This window comes from Pantherophis guttatus, chromosome 6 (assembly GCF_059756535.1).
Source record: "Pantherophis guttatus breed Tessera chromosome 6, ASM5975653v1, whole genome shotgun sequence".
NCBI classification, from domain to species: domain Eukaryota; kingdom Metazoa; phylum Chordata; class Lepidosauria; order Squamata; family Colubridae; genus Pantherophis; species Pantherophis guttatus.
Window position 1 is genome coordinate 76652275 of NC_142068.1, and position 14664 is coordinate 76666938.

The window sequence follows — 14664 nt, forward strand, 5'->3', positions numbered from 1 at the left end:
CAACACTAGTGTTTGATGTTTCCAAGAGTCAGTAACTACCAGCAGTTATTCGAGCAATCATTGGTCCTGTCAGCCAGTTGTTGGGGAAATTCCCCAGTCTTTGCTGAAACCCATCAGGAATCATAAAGTACATTGGATGTAACATTCATCATCTGTGTGCTCATCAGTGGGAGATCCCAGGTGGCAGTTAATCTCATATAAGGACCAAGAAATTTATAATGTCTGTCCTACAAAGTAGACCAGATCAAGAAACAGTACTATGTCTGTGCCTAAAATTAGTAGTAAAAGAATCTTGTAAGTCTGAATGTGCTTCTCTCTCTCTCTTATCTTTCATGTAAATTTGGAGGGGGTAGCCTGAGGTGTTTGCATATCCCTATTATGGGCCTCTGCAATTTTTATCTGCTTGTTCCTTGGTACAGCATCCCCTCTCTCCATCAAGGTCCTCCCATTTATTCCCTGCATGATCTGGCCCCAGTAATTGCCCTCCATCCATCAGCTACTTTGAGAGAACCATGAGAGAAAAGAAGAGGAGATCAACCTATTTTCTAAAGCACCAGAAGGCAAGACAAGGGATGGAAACTAATCAAGGAGAGAAGCAACCTAGAACTAAGAAATTTCCTAACAATGAACAATTAACCAGTGGAATGGCTTGCCTTCAGAAGTTGTGGGTTCTCCACCACGAAACTTGTAAGAAAAGACTAGGCAGTCACTTGTCTGAAATGGTATAGGCGCCTCCTGCTTGTACAGAGGGTTGGATTAGAAAGCCTCCAAGTTTCCTTCCAACTCTGTTATACTGTTATGACTGCCAGTATATGTAGCGCTAGAGATTACTTGACATAAAGCCATGGTTGCCATCAACCTTTCCCATCACAACCCACAGGGCGCTATCAAAAGATGAGGGGACTCCAGGATCAGGCCTGAGAGCAAGTTGAGGAACTCAGGAAGAGACCCTGCTGGGCAGCAGAGCATCCAATACATCAGATGGATTCCCACTCAGTCCGTTCAGCCCAAATAAGCATTAAGCCTATTCTAGAACAGTACCATTAAGAAAACTACCCTCCTGCCAGGGCCTGCTGTCAAAGGATGCCATAGGGTCCCAAAACCAGGAGAGAAGATTTCCGTAGGGTGACATTCCTACTCTCACTCAACCAGGTTTTGATAATACACAGGTTCATCTATTCATTCCTATCATAGAAGAAGAAAGCCTTCTTATCAAACTTGAAGCAAAGTCACCAACAATCAGGCCTCTTCATAGTGGGATGCCTCTAATGCCATATACTTCTAGACCTATTATCACCAAAATCTGCCCAACCTCCCTTCTGATTGCCCATAAAAATAAATACATTAATACCTCACAAAAACTAAATTCCAGAGGGCTAGCAATCTGGCAAGCCACTCTCACGAACCTTACTCCTTATTCCTCGCACATACTACAGCCTGCTACAAAATCATAGGAATTGATGGAATCCCTGATATTATTCCACAAATTGCCAACGACAACTTCCTCCCTCTAGGCTGGGCCTTTCTCAGACTTTCAATCTTGCAAATTGCCTTCCTGAATCCCTTTCCAGCAGCATGCCAGTCAAAAAGATTAATGCAAGCACCCCCAGTCAACTTCTTCATGCTGGCTTTTGCTATTCTTCCTCCCACCAGGTCTTCTGGAAATGGTGGTGCCATGATGTCACTGCTGTTGTCACTCTAGACTTACAGCTCCATACCGACCAGAAGGATATTGCTGAGGATTCAGCACCAATTCATCTAAGCAGCAAAGACTCTTGACACCCAGTGGTCCAGACGGACCATCCCCATGTTGTCAAACACTTCAGCTCAGCTTCTTTCTTCATGTTCCCTCAAGATTGAATGCCATTCACATCCACAATTATCTCATTCAAATACACCACGTCTACAAACTCTGCCCTCTTCTTCACCAACCATACCATCTTCAATCTCTCTCTCTGTCTCTCTCTCTCTCTGTCTCTCTCTTTTTTTGTACCCTCTGTCTCTGTCTCTCTCTTTTTGTACATATTCGTAGCTCTCTATCATTCCCATTCAAACATTATAATAAAGGCTATTCTGTGTTTATAGCTAAAATTTACCTCAATTCAGATAACACTTTTTTTTTCAGAGTCTTGTTTCTTTGGGCGGGGACCAGACTTTGTAGTATGATCAGAGTGCATACATCTGCTCTATGGTTTTGAAAGTCCATATCCAGAAATATGATCATACTTCAGTGAACAGTCCAACCTTGTCACCAGCCTAGATTACAAGCTTGAAGGATCTGCTTCCAAGATCACAAACATTGTTCCTTCTATGAATCTCATCCTTGTGGCTTTCATCTGGAAACCATCAGTCAACTGTTTTACATGAATTCTGTAAGTCATTTCATAATCACATACAAAATGAGGAAACAGGGTAGGGAGAAAGTTAAAAGAGAGACAAGAATAAGTACAGAGAGAACGCCTCAAATTTTCAAATAAGTAGACAAATAGACTTACCAGATGCTGAATAAGTCTAGCAAAATCCAACCTATCAGTTTTACTGACTGCCGGTTGAATATTTTGTTGTAAATAATTCATTTAGGATTTAATTGCTTTTCAAGTGGGAAGACCAGTGAGTTCAGATAACATTCATCTCGACCCCCCACCCCCACCTATTACGAATTGGGGCTATTTCTGAGAAGTCTGCTGAAAAGAATATCAGTATGTGATGTTTCCAGAAAGAAATATATTGTGCCACAGGATTCATTGAGTATTTCTTGGGAATTGTCTTCATGCAATAATAAAGAGTTTCAGCAAGAAGGGTTTTGTTGTTCTTGTTGTTTATTTGCTCAGTCTGTGGATTTGAGTATCTCTGGTTTAGAATTAGAATAGAATAGAGCTGGAAGCAGTGGTGAAATCCAATTTTTTTTTTATTACCGGTTCTGTGAGCATGGCTTGGTGGGCATAGTGTGGCTTGGTGGGTGTGGCTTGGTGGGCACGGCAGGGGAAGGATACTGCAAAATCTTCATTCCCACCTCACTCCTGGGGGAAGGATATTGCAAAATCTCCATTCCCACCCCACTCGGGGGCCAGCCAGAGGTGGTATTTGCCAGTCCTCTGAACTACTCAAAATTTCTGCTACCAATTCTCCAGAACCTGTCAGAACCTGCTGGATTTCACCCCTGGCTGGAAGGGACCTTGGAGGTCTTCTATTCCAGCCCACTACTGAAGTAGGAGAGCCTATACCATTTCAGACAAGTGGCTGCACACTATCTTGAAAACTTCCAGTGATGAAGCACCCACGATGTTTGAAGGAAAGCCTTCAACTGATTCATCGTTCTCACTGTCAGGAAATTTCTTCTTAATTCCAGGTTGTTTCTCTCCTTGAGTAGTTTCCAACCATTGTTTCTTGTCCTGCCCTCTGGTGCTTTGGAGAATAATTTGACTCCCTCTTCTTTGTGGCAGTCCCACAAATATTGGAATACTGCTGTCACCCCTAATCCTTCTTTTCTTTAGGGTAAAGGTAAAGGTTCCCCTTGCATATACGTGCTAGTCATTTCTGACTCTAGGGGGCGGTGCTCATCTCTGTTTCAAAGCCGAAGAGTCAGCGCTGTCCGAAGACGTCTCCGTGGTCATGTGGCCAGCATGACTAAATGCCAAAGGCGCATAGAACGCTGTTACCTTCCCATCAAGGTGGTCCCTATTTTTCTACTTACATTTTTTACATGCTTTCGAATTGCTAGATTGGCAGAAGCTGGGGCAAGTAACAGGAGCTCACTCCGTTACATGGCGCTAGGGATTCAAATTGCCAACCTTTCTGATCAACAACTCAGCGTCTTAGTCACTGAGCCACCACATCCCCTTCTTTAGGCTAACCAACCCCAAATTCTGCCATCCTTGCTCTTCTCTGAACTTTTTCCAAAGATGGATGGCTCTGTTGGTGCTTATTAAAATCCCCCGCTCAAAGCAGGCAGCATCCTTTTTGTGGCAGACATATACATCCATGAAATGTTCCAAGGGCCAGTTGTAAAATATGGGTTGAAGGTCCCTGATTACTCCCTGAGTGTCTGATATCCTTGTTTACATTCGTCAGCTATTCAGAACCTCCTTTGAGCCTCTTAGCTACAGTTGCCTTCAGACATCTAAGTGTGGTCCTTCAAGTGTGGTCTCGAGAAGGCTCCACTCTGCTCAGCAGCTTTCAGCACCTTTGAAGAGTTGCTCAGTCTGCACAAATGTCCCTCTTGATTCTCCGTCGGCCCAGATCAGAGGTCAAGAAGAGGGGAATTTGGGAAGGGAGGCCACTGTTTGTGTTCCACTAGTCCATAAAAGCCGGTAATGTCTTCTGCAGCACAGAGCAACAGAGTGCATCTAAAAGCTTCTTGACATATTTTTCACAACGGTCAAAAAAGAAGCTGTTTATGCACTTAAGCTACATGCGGCGTTTCGTGCTGAATATTACAGGCCTAAAGAAAAAGGAGAATATTTTTATTCTTCCTTGTTTGCAAGCTCCTCCAAACCTTCTTCCCGGTTTCTTTTTCCGGATCCCACTTAACGTTTAGCACTGATTTTTCTTTAGCTGCTTTTGTCATTGTGGATGTCAAAATTAAGAGCACCCAGGTCTGATTATTTTAAACCAAGGGCTGCTGCTGCTGATTTTTCTTTGGCTGTAGCATCCTACACCTTGGTACTGCCAGCCAAACAACATCAAAGGAATAGAAGTGAAGATTAAATCAGCACAGAGGCCTCTTCAGTTCCATAGATTCAGGCCCAGAGCACAGCATTTCCATGCAAAACCATAAGACATTATTTATGAGGTTAAGACCTTCGTATAGCATTTATTTTAATGAAGTTAGAAAGTGTTTCATTTCTCTCTGTGTGTGTGTGTGCTATTCTCCTGTATAATGTATGAGATGTAATTAATTTAACAATGTTGGATTAAGTTGCTAAATTAAACTCGCAGTGGAAATAAACATCTGGAATTAATTCCTATCAAACTGAGCGCTAGTCTAATATTTCACAGGGACACTTTTAAAAACAAACTATTTAATACAGAGATGTTAGTGCTATGCTAATTAAATTTAGCTGTTGTGAGTGAAAGGAAACTTTGTGTGTGTGTGTGTGTGTATGCGCCCTCCAGTAAGTGTTGACTCTTAGCAACTCCCTGGAGAAATCCCTGCAATTTTCTAGCAAAACTTTGGAAGTGGTTTGCCATTGCCTGCTTCCTAGGGCTGAAAGAGAATGACTGGCTCAGGGTCACCCAGGTGACTTTCTGCTAAGGCAGGAATAGAAGTCACAGCCTCCAGGTGCCTTAACCACTACATCGGTAAACACGGCACACTTGGAAGTGTATCATCATAAATCACACAGTATATTGCAAGAAAACGTGCAAATGAATTGGACTCGTTGCATCAAGCAGATAAAAACTAGTTCCAACCTTACCTAATTATATCTTTCTCAAAGCCACAGATAACTCTCAGAATCTAGAAATAAACAGGAATGGACTCCATTTAGATAAAGAAGCAGCAAAGGAACTGAAGTCAAGTTTCTTACAGTATGTTTAGTCCAGTGGTGGGTTCCTCCCGGTTCGGTCCGGTTCGGCAGAGCCGGTAGCGGTGACGATATGACATCAGCGAACCGGTTCTCCCCCCCGCCCTCCCACCCCCGCACCCACCCACGTTATTCTTACCTTTTATTTGGTCCCACCCCCAATCTATTGCTGCCTCCTGAGTCCCAGCTGATGACTAGAGGGAAAAAAACTGTTTAAACTCTTGCCGTGGGGCTTCAAAGGGCCATCCTACAGCTGATCAGTGTTAAAAACAAACAAATGAGTCGGGTCGTAAGTGCAAGGACTGGTCGTAAGTGTGAGGACCTTCCAGAAATGACTCTGACCAGGTAGCCATGCCCACCTAGTCACATGACCTCCAAGCCACACCCACAAAATAAGCCACGCCCACAGAACCGGTAGTAAAAAAAATTAGAACCCACCCCTGGTTTAGTCCATGCGGAAGTAGTTACAGATTTTTACCATTATTATTATTGATTGATTAGCCTATAGGTCAGTGATGGCTAACCTTTTCATCACGGCATGTACGTGCAACCCCCCCATGACCCCTACCCCCCACACATGCATGTGCGCCCCCTGCTTGCGCCCTGCCTCCCGGATATGCATGCACGACCCCCGTGCATGCACATGTGGGCCCCCCAGCCCCTCGACATGTGTGCATCTCCCGCGCATGTGCAGCAGAGACCCAAAAACCAGCTGGCTGGTGGGAGGCGTGCGTGCATGTATGGTGGAGTTGAGCTGGGGCGATGGCTTGCGTGCCCGCAGAGAGGGCTCTGCGTATCACCTGTGGCACCACGGCTATAGGCCATATCAATAGATAGATTATTATCTCAGTAAAAATTTGGAGATGACACCCTACAATACGCCAATGAATATGGCATACAAGCCTACACATAGGGCAATTATATTCGTATACAGAGACACCACCTAGACAACAAAACTGTACGCTTATATATTGTCTGAATATAGTAGGGGTGTCAAACTCAAGACCCACGAGCCACATCTGGCCTGTGGGGTGTTTAGACCTGGCCCATAGGGCCACCCTGGAACCAGCGAAGGACCAGCCCGTGGTGCCTCTGCCAGCAAAAAGCGAGCTTGTGGCCCTCCTACGCTCCGTTTTCACTGGCAGAGGGTTGCAGGAGGCCATCGCAGCTGAAAACGGAGCTCAGGAGCCTGTTTTCACTGGCAGAACACTCGGGCCACCACAGGCACCCCCAACACGAGTGATGTTGAGCTGGCCATGCCCACCTCAGCCTCCCGAGGTCAAACACAACCCTGATGCGGCCCTTAATGAAATTGAGTTTGACACCCCTAACCTAGACTTTGTGGTAGGTTGGTGGCAGTGTATTGGAGGTGGTGCCACACTGAGAAAACCATGGCTACATGAATTATAGCCATGATGGCACGTGTGTCAGAGGTGGCACACAGAGCTCTCTCTGTCGGCATGCGCGCCATCATCAGCTGCTCTTCTGGTTTTCCTGGTCTTTGCATGTGCTGGAGCGCCAGAAACCCATAGACCAGCACATGCATGTGCACCGGCCAGCTGGTTTTCGGGTCTTCGGGTTTCCAGTGCTCCATGCGTGCACACGCGTGTTCTGGTTTGGGCACTCGGTGCTGAAAAGGTTTGCCATCACTGATCTCTATGTATCCATTATCTGTATCATGGAGAATTGTTTTAATTTCCTATAGGGAATGTAAATCCATCTTTCTAGTTACTCGCCAGTGACTGATTATAATACTTATTCTGTAGTAAGGACATCTATGTATGTCAAAATATAAAATCATCATTGATTTGGGGGACCTTGGCCACAAGTGGTCAAAGGTCTGGCAAAGTTTCATCTTTGCTGTTGTAACACACAAAACACAAATGCAGGCAATCCTCAATTTATGACCACAATTGAGCACAGCATCTCCATTGCTAAGCAAGGCAGTTATTAAGTGAGTTGGTGCATGTTGGTGCCTTTGAAGAAGGTAGCCTGGGGGGGGGAGGAAGCTTCATATCAAAGAGGGATTCAGAAAACATTCAGGAGCCCTGGTGGAGCTGAGTGATTAGAATACAGTATTGCAGGCTGACTCTGCCCACTGCCAGGAGTTCGATCCTCACCGGCTCAAAGTTGACTCAGCCTTCCAACCTTCCAAGGTTGGTAAAATGACGACCCAGATTGTTGGAGGAAATATGCTGACTGTAAACCTCTTAGAGGGTGCTGTAAAACACTATGGAGCTCTATATAGTAATAGCAATAGCACTTAGACTTATCCTGTTTCCCCAAAATAAGACATCCCTTGATAATAAACCCAATCTGGCTTTTGAGCGCATGGCAATAAGGCCTAGCGCTTATTTCAGGGTTAAAAAAAAATACCGTGTTTCCCCGAAAATAAGACCCTATATTATTTTGAATGCCAAAATAAGTGCTTGGCCTTATTTTCGGGGATGTCTTATTATTTTGGGGCATGTGGAGCAAGACGGGTCTCCTCTTGCCATCTTACCTGATTTCCAGTTCTGTCTCCCTACCCTAACCAGAGGAAATGGTGGGGACTGGCTGCACATGCATTTAAATATTTACGGGGAGGGCTTATTTTGGGGGAGGGCTTATTTTTTGGGTGGGCTTATTTCAGCACATGCGCTCAAAAGCCCAATTGGTCTTATTATCAGGGGATATATTATTATTATTATTATTTTAGAGGAAACAGAATATAAGATGGGTCTTATTTTCGGGGAAACATAGTATATATTGCTTCATGGTGCTTTACAGCCCTCTCTAAGCAGTTTACAGAGTCAGCATCTTCCCACCCAGCAATCTGGGTCCTCATTTTACAGAGCTTGGAAGGATGGAAGGCTGAGTCAACCTTGAGCTGGTGAGACTCGAACTGCCAAACTGCTGGCAGCCAGCAGTCAGCAGAAGTACCCTGCAGTACTGCATTCTAACCACTGCACCGCTGTGGCTCTTCTAAGTGCTAATGCTATTGCTAAATGCTATTCAGTGTAAATGAAGACATCCAGTTGATGAATAAATGGACTCAAAGAACAACAAGCACATGTTCCCTGCAGCTGGATTCCCTCCCCTCTTATTGCAGTGACCCTTCCAAGTCACTGCAATAGGAGGCTGAAGCACAGCAATGAACCTGAATAACAGAATGATGATTGACTGATGTCTCAGTGTTACATGGTACCCATAAGTCTAGCAAAGCCTACATCCTGGCTTACTCCTTGCTTATCTCTCCTAAATAGCTCAGCCCCATTGCCCTCTCTTTCTCAGTTGTTCTCCTGCACTTAATTTAGATTGTAAGCTCCAGACTGCCTCCCTCTCATATTTTGCAAATCTCCTGAGATATTGATTATGCTGTGTTAATAAATAAGGATACTGCGAGTTTAGTGGACAGTACAGCACAGCTTAAATGTTGGGGTCCCTTTTCAACAGCACAGGAATTTGTGGAAACCCCATACAAGGAGGCTGCAAGGAAATCAAATGTGGCTCTGCAAGTCATTGAAACGTACACGGAAGTTTTTTTTAAAATGCTGCATTGTATTGTAAACCCGCATTTCTGACTGTTCGGATCATCACTGCAGCGTTCGTTGGCTGATCCCTGGCTTCAGATTTGTCTAATCGAACGTTGAATCCCTTTACCTCCCTGAAAAGTATTGCAAACCAGGTTTCCTAGTTTTGAAATCAACCCTTTCCCTCTGTACCACCCCCAAAAACTCTGACAAGTTGCTGGAGCCAATGTCCATCTCTGTGTTTGCAGGCTTGGCTGCTGCTTAAATTTCTCAGTGCAACATTTCAGATTTTGCTTTCTCCCCCCCACCCCACCCCACCCCACCCCACCCCCAATACCTTGGTACTGCATTTGACAAAGCACTGTTTTTCGTAGTGCAATCCAGCTGAATTGATTCTGTGGCTCGTATTGCCCTGCCTTACACGTCCCTTGTGTTTCTAGCTGGAAATTACAGGTTTATTGTTACTGTAAAACCTTTCTTCTTGATAGCCACTTTGAAATTACATCTCTGCCTTCAAAACGGTAGTGGCACTCTGCAGGGTTTTTGCATACGAGACTCTTAACGATTCAGAGCTGATCTATTAATTATATGTTTTTCTCCTTTCATTTCTGGAATCCAATAGAGTTTTTGTCCTGATAATCTCACCAAAGCTCTTTATCGATGCAGGAAAATTAACATATGGTCTGCTTGGCTTATTTTAATTTAATCTAACAAAAATCATCAAAATGCATTGAAACCACAAAAAAAAATGGTCTATTCAGTGTTCTTATCTCTAAATCACAACCAAAAGCAAAACAGAGCTGAGGTGAAAGTGTTAAGAATCTTGAGTCCTTTTGAATTCTGCTATCTGTCATCACATCTGAGGTTTAAAGGCAGGTGATGTGATGAGCTATCATGCTCACCAACAATAAATAAGATGGATGAAACAGTTTAGAGTAGCCTGTATTTGGTCAGATTGTAGAAAAAAAATTAGCAGATCAAGCCTCTCTGTTTCTCATAGTGAAGGACAATTATGACCACTGGCTTAAAAAATAATTATCATCATCACAAAATATAAGGATCTTCAAATACTGTAGAGATAGAACAACTGTTCATAAAAAAATATATCAAAGGTCGTATCAATAGTATTAGTCACCTTGGGTGCAATCCCAAAACATCTGAAACACCGCTGGAGCGCCATTGGCATTGACAAAAATCATTATTAGTCAATTGCAAAAGGCAGTTTTACTTCGAACAGTTTGCATCTTGCAATGATACCTTTCACACTATCAGACATCAACCTCTGCCTAATATGGGTTGCCTATGAATAAATCCCACCTAGGTATTTAAATTTATTTTTATTTATTTATTTTATATCAAATTTATATCCCTGAGGACTCAGGGTGGTGTACAGCCAAAGTAAAAAAATAAACTACAAACATTAAAATACAATTAAAAAGATATATATATATATATATTTGGCCCCATAATTAAAAGCAATGACAAAACAATTAAAAACATTTTTAAAAAGTGTTAGGCCAGGCCGGCTTGCTGGAAAAAGAAGGTTTTAAGGGCACGGCGGAAGGCACACAGGTCTTGGATACTCCTTATCTCTGGGGGCAGCTGGTTCCAGAGGGTAGGTGCCCCCACAGAGAAGGCCCTCCCCCTGGGGGTCACCAGCCTACATTGTTTGGCTGATGGCACCCCGAGGAGGCCCTCTCTGTGGGAGTGCACAGGTCGATGGGAGGCCGTCGGTAGCAGCAGGCGGTCTCGAAGATATCTAGGTCCTATGCCATGGAGCGCTTTAAAGGTGATAACCAATACCTTGAAGCGCACCCGGAAGACCACTGGGAGCCAGTGCAGCTCACGCAGGAGAGGTGTTGTATGGGAGCGCCATGCAATTGTACCTCTCTCTTTTAAGACTCCATCAGAAAGATCCTTCGGGATGTCACCAAGCTGCAGCCACCAAGGTAGCATCAATTTCAGACTCACTTTGGTTTCCTCAATGGAAGAGGGTAAGTAGCAGCAGCATCTATTATGGAGCTACTCTACCAGAAGAGCATCACACGGAACCTAAGCGGGCCACTTTTGCCAATGGAACAGATGGCTGTGCTTTTTGGTTAAAAAAAAAAAAGTGGTGCCACCCAGGCTTTGTCTGCAAAGCTACAGCCACATGCGGCTTACTCATAAATCAAGCAGCCAAGGCTGAATCTGCTCAGATACTAATTCTATGCTTCATTTATTAATTGCAGAGGTCACCTTGACTGAGCCTGAAAACTAAAAGGCTTCATCTTGGTGGCAACTTATGTGGGTGGCTGACTAGAGAAGAGGGCCAAAGAACATTCTAGATGCCACGGCACTCTGGATGATGCTTTCCCCCATTTCTTAAAAGGACTCCCACAGAGAAAACACATTGTCAATAGAAGAATCTTCGGTGTTCTCTGAGCTTGGTTATTTTCTTGTAGATATTGACCCAAACTAGATAACATCCTCAGTGCTGGTCCAATATTAACACGGATGATGTTACCTAATTTGAATAATGAAATGTGTGCAAGAAAACAAGCAAGCTCAGAGAGTACCAAGGTCTCCCCATTTCAACCCTGAGCTATAAATATTGTCCTTTATTGGATGTCTTCTCACCTAGCTTCTTATTTGATTTTTGATACGCCAGGCAATACTTTATGGCAGAGAAGGTCTTTAGGCAAAATGCTGGGGGACATATACCTTAAAAGTGGGTGGAGCAAGGCAAATTAGGAAACCGTGTGGAGAGAAACCTTAACTGTTTTCATTTAATTCACATTTGTGTTTAATTTTAATCCATTTTAAAATAATGAATTCATTATTCATTATTCATCTGGGTTAAAAATTGGGACCACACCTGAACTTTTTTAAAAAGAGGTTTTTAAGCATTGGGATGCAGGCCCACCCACTGTGGGATGGGGGTCTAAAAAGGTCAAGATGGCAGCCACAAATAGACAAATAGTTATCCAATCTAAAAGTTCCAGTGATGGAGCATCCACAACTTCTAGATGCAAGTTGTTCCACTGATTAATTGTATTCACTTATAGGAAATTTCTCCTTAGTTCTAAGTTGCTTCTCTCCTTGATTAGTTTCCACCTGTTGCTTCTTGTCCTATCCTATGGATGGATGGATGGATGGATGGATGGATGGATGGATGGATGGGTGTGTGGATGGATGGATAGATAGATGATAGATAAATGATAGACAGACAGACAGACAGACAGACAGATATGAAAGAGAGAGATTTTACTGAAGAAATTTTTAAAAACCATAAAAGAAAACAAGAAGAAAGAAAAGTAGTAAATAGTAGGGAGAAACAGAATACAAAAATATAAAAGGGAGGGGGGGAATTATAAAGAAATGGCTTCCAAACTTCTTGACAGAGGTTATAGATGCATTTATATTTTGCCCTCTCTCTCTAAACGTAAATCATAATTCCCTTATTTCCATAAGCTCCCCTGTCTAATATTCAAACTCATAAATCACAAGTTAATTTTTTTCTCTTTTTTCAAACATAAAAGTCCTTAAAGGGTTTCCAGTCACTGATAAATGTAGTTGTTGATCTTTATGTAACCAAGCAATTTTGCCATATCTGCTAGTCCTGTCATCTTTACCAACTATCCCTCTGTTGTGTCTTTCATTCAGAATCCTTCCATTTTTGTGCATATAATAGTTTGCAGTTATTATAAAATAATCTTCCAGAGCTCTTTTCTACTGGCTGCCCATTCATCCTACCAAGAAAAGATTTGGTCTCCACTGAATGTTGATCTTTACAATTCTTTGTATCATTATATGTGTGTAATAATATATATATATATATATGTTTTCTGAGGTTTTCGCGGGTATTTGTATGTAGGTCTTTGGTTATTCGGGTTTTCTCCCGCATAAAATTGGAAGTGTCTTGGCGACATTTCGACGAAGTCTCATTTGTCATCTTCAGGCTGGTGTTTTCGGCTTCGTGCTTCTAGGAGCACGAAGCCGAAAACACCAGCCTGAAGATGACAAATGAGACTTCGTTGAAACGTCACCAAGACACTTCCAATTTTACGTGGGAGAAAACCCGAATAACCAAAGACCTACACACACACACACACACACACACACACACACATATACATATATACAATTCAACCAATACAATAACACAATATATGTAACTGAAGAAATGATACATTTTTTGGGTATCATTATATATGTAACCAAGCTCAGAGACACACCAAGAAGATCCCAGTTCAGCTCCTGAGCTACATAAATTCTCTTCCATTGGTATAATTACGTGCATATATTTGAACCCAGAAATTTCTGGCTTTTTTACAAGTCTACCAGGCATGATAAAATGACCTTTCATTATTGTCCATATTTTCAACCTAAAGTTGATGTGTATTTATGCTTTCTAGACACCTTTCTGGAGTCATATACCAACTGTATGTCATTTTATTAAAACCTACTAGGGTGTAACATAATGTAAAGGTCAGTTCTCTTACTCACATATTTCTTCACTATTCCATCAATCTACAGGCACTCCTCAAAGTACAACTGTATTTGAGTCTCCAAATTACGATGTTAAGTCATTATGGTTATTAAATGGGTCATTACAAGACCATACCTGATTTTACACTTTTTTCTTTTGGTGGCAGCTGTTCAGGGAACACCATGGCTGTAAAACAGGGGTGTCAAACTCAATTTCATTTAGGGTCACATCAGGGATATGTTTGACCTCAGGGAGCCATGGTGGGCATGGGGGGGGCATGGCCAGCTCAATGTCCCTCGTGTCCGAGGCACCTGTGGTGGCCAAGTGCTAAGGCAGGACTGCCCTCAGATCCTCCCTCCCTCCCTCTCATTATAATCTCCTTTCTTTCTTTTCTTCTTTTTCTTTCCTTCTTCCTTGTCCTTTCTTCTTCCTTCCCTTCTTTCCTTATTTTTCCTTCCTTGCTCTCTTCCCATTTTTCCTTCTTTTTCTTTGTCTTTCCTCTTTCCCTTTCTCCTTTCCTCTCCCTTCTTGGATGCTAAAATGCAAAAGGGGAAACATTTCTCCAAAATCATCCTTATTTTTACTGTTTAAACCCAGTATAATCATTTTTGTTTTTGCTGTCAATCCCAGCATAATCTTCTAAATTTTACTGTTAAACCCAGTATAATCATTTTTATTTTTGCCGTCAATCCCAGCATAATCATCTTAATTACTGTTAAACCCAGAATAATCATTTTTGTTTTTGCTGCCAATCCCAGCATAATCTTCTATACATTATTTATTCATATTCAATCGCATTATCATTATCATCTTTATAACAATTTAACAATGAGACTTAGTTGTTACACCAAACACATCCTTATATGAGTTAATAAATTTCTGTCAACATATTCTGTTCCTCTCATCATTTAATTTTTTTATATATCTGTAACAAATTCTTCTTATATTCATATTCATTCTTATTCATCTATAAAAACCTCCTTTTTTATTATTACTTTCCATCTATACATTGCTTTTTTATTTTAAATCACATTATTTTTATCTTCTTTTTTCCCAGCCATGTGTATCTTATTCCTCTTTTCCTTGTCTATTAGCATATATTTCATTTCAGTTTCAAAGTTCTCACTTTTAATTCTCCATGTATCAATTTAGTTCT